The sequence below is a fragment of the Chrysochloris asiatica genome, unplaced genomic scaffold, assembly GCF_000296735.1.
Source record: "Chrysochloris asiatica unplaced genomic scaffold, ChrAsi1.0 scaffold00227, whole genome shotgun sequence".
Classification (NCBI taxonomy): domain Eukaryota; kingdom Metazoa; phylum Chordata; class Mammalia; order Afrosoricida; family Chrysochloridae; genus Chrysochloris; species Chrysochloris asiatica.
Genome location: NW_006408745.1, coordinates 4921397 through 4924522, shown reverse-complemented (window position 1 = coordinate 4924522; position 3126 = coordinate 4921397). Strand labels below are relative to the sequence as shown.

Here is a 3126-nt window from a genome sequence, read left to right as displayed (position 1 = left end):
TACAATTAAGTGTTCTGGAATACTCATACTTCTCAATGTTGTCCATAGCTTGTCATGATCCACACAATCAAAAGCCTTTGCGTAGTCAATAAAGTCTGCATAGTTCTTTTGATAGCCCATGATATTTTCAATTGTTCAGCTTTCACATGCATATGAGTTTATTAAAAATATCATGGCTTGGGTCAGGCGCACTTTAGTCCTCAGGCTGACATCTTTGCTCTTCAACACTTGAAACAGGTCTTGTGCAGAAGATTTGCCTAATGCAATAAGCTGTTTGACTTCTTGACTGCTGCTTCCGTGAGTGTTGATGGTTGTTCCAAGAAAAATGAAATCTTTGGCAACTTCAATCTTTTATCCATTGATAAGAGTATTGTTTATTGGTCGGTCCAGTAGTGAGGATTTTTGTATTTTTTATATTGAGATGCAGTCCATACCAAAGGCTGTGGTTTTTTATCTTCATCAAAGTAACTATTTTAAGTCCTCTTCACTTTCTGCAAGCAAGATTGTATCATCTGCATGTCATAGGTTGTTAATGAGTCTTCCTCCAAACCTGATGCCACTTTGTCTTCATATAACCCAGCTTCTCGGATTATTTGCTGAGCATACAGGTTGAATAAATATGGTGAAAGAATATAGCCCTGTCACACACCTTTCCTAATTTTAAGCCTTTCAGGGTGCCCATGTTCTGTTTAAACAACTGCTTCTTGGCCTATGTTCCTCATGAGAACAATTAGGTGTTCCAGAATACGCATACTTCATAATGTTGTCCATAGCTTGTCAGGATCCATACGATTGAAAGCCGTCATGTAGCCAATAAAGCACAAGTAAGCATCTTTCAGGTATTTTCTGCTTTCAGTCAAGATCCATCTGATGTCAGCAATGGTATCTCTCATTCCATGTCCTATTCTGAATCTGGTTTGAACCTCTGGACGTTCTCTGGTTGCAGTCGTTTCTCTATTACCTTTTGTAAAACTTTACTCACATGGGATAGCAAAGATATTGTCCAATGATTTCTGCATTCCATGGGGTCACCTCCTTTGGAATAGACACAAATACAAATCTCCTCCAATCAGTTGGCCAGATAATTGTCTTCAAAATTTCTTGGCATAGATGAGTGAGTGCCTCAACTGCTGTCTCACTTTCATGAAAGATTTCAATTTGTAGTCCTGCAATTCCCAGTACCTTGTTCTTTGCCAATTCCTTCAATGTACCTTAGACTTCTTCCTTCAGTATCACTGGCTCTTGATCATATGCTACCTCTTGAAATTTTTGAACACAGACCATTTCCTTTTGATACAGTGACTCTGTACTTTCCTTCCATTTCTTTTGATGCTTTCTGCATCATTCAAACATTTGCCCAGATAATCCTTCAATAACAAAAGTCAAGACTTGAATTTTTTCATCAGTTCCTTCAGCTTGAGAACTGCAGCTTGTGTTCTTTCCTTTTGGTTTTCTAACTGTAGATCCTTGCACATTTTGTTATAATATTTTTTATAATATTTTGCTATAATATTATTTTCTCGAGCTGGTCTTTGAAATTTTCTGTTCAGCTCTTGGACCTCCTCATTTCTTCTATTTGTTTTAGCTTCCATATGCTATGCTGGAGAGCAAGTTTCAGAGTATCTTGTGACATCCATTTTGATCTTTTCCTTGTTTCTTGTCTTCTTAATGATGTTTTGCTTTCTTCCGATATGATGTTCTTGAAGGCATCCCACAACTCTTCTGGTCTTTGGTCTTTAATGTCTAATGTATCAAATCTGTTCTTCTGATGATCTCTAAATTCAGGTGGGATATATTCAAGGTCATATTTTTGCTCTCATGTACTTGTTTTCATTTTCTTCTGCTTCAGTCTGAATTTGCATATGAGCCATTGATAGTTTGTTCCACAATCTGCTCCTGACCTTGTTTTGACTGGTGAATGGAACTTTTCCACCATCTCTTTCCACAGATGTAGTGAATTTGATTTCTGTGTATTCCATTTGGTGAGGTCCATGTGTATAGTCATCAACTGCATTTAAAAACAAAAAAAATACCAAAAAAATCTTCAAAATCTTGTAGATTGGGCATAGAACAGATGCATTTGTATTCATTCATTAATAAAATCCATCCATTCAAATATGAACTCAAAAATTTATATATTTAGCAAGCAGTTTACTATTATTGAGCATCCTTTCTATGTCCAACTTACAAGATTTTAAAGTTTTATTAAGTAAATACATACATAGAAATAGTCTGTCAAACCTGTTTGTGAATAGAGTCTTCCTTTGCCCTCATCATTTTTTGCTGTCCTCCCTTTTATTATATATTGACTTCCCTTTCACTCAAATGATGTGTGTCTTCCATCTAGTTAGAGATTCACCCTCCTTCTCCCTATCACTGCTGGTAGCCACCTGTGATAGTTTCTTTTTGTGTGAAAATGGTTTTTTTGTTTGTTTGTTTGTTTGTTTTTGGCTTTTTATAATAGACGTCTCATGCAATATTTGTCCGTCTGTGATTATTTTTATTTCACACAGCATGATGCCCTCCATGAAGTGAGGTGTTTTCCAGATCATCATTATTCTATAAAATTGTATAATTTTCCATGTTTGAATCACAATGTATCTGTTGGTAGGCATTTAGGTATTTTCCATCTATTTGCTACTATAAATAGTGCTATAGATGAACATGGGTGTGTATATATCTATTTGTATTGAAGCTCTTTTTTCTTTAGAATATTTCTTTAGAATATGTAACTAGTAGTCCATTTTCTGGATCATATGGTATTTCTATTTCTAACTTTTAAAGGAAGTGTCATACTGTTTTCCACAGTGGTTGTATCATTTTGCAATCCAACCAGCAGTATATGAAAGTTCTAGTCTCCCCACACCCTTGTCAGAATTCGTTGTTTTCAGGTTGTTGTTTTGGGGTTTGTTTTTCAATTGTTTTTAATGCTGGGGTGAGATGATGTCTCATTATTGTTTTGATGGAGGTAGTGTAGTGGTTACGAATCAGGCTACGAACCACAAGATCAGCAGTTTGAAACTACCAGCAGCCCCGCTGGAGAAAGATGAGACTTTCTGCTCCCATAAAGATTTACAGCCTCAGAAACCCTGTTCAGGGTCACTATGGGTCAGAATTGACTCGACA

The 3126-nt window shown here is 36.3% G+C and overlaps 1 pseudogene; it reads right to left on the bottom strand.

The window, feature by feature from the left end:
- Positions 1-806, bottom strand: part of LOC102837019 — a 3446-nt pseudogene extending 2640 nt beyond the window's left edge.
- Between the last annotated feature and the right edge of the window lie 2320 nt (positions 807-3126).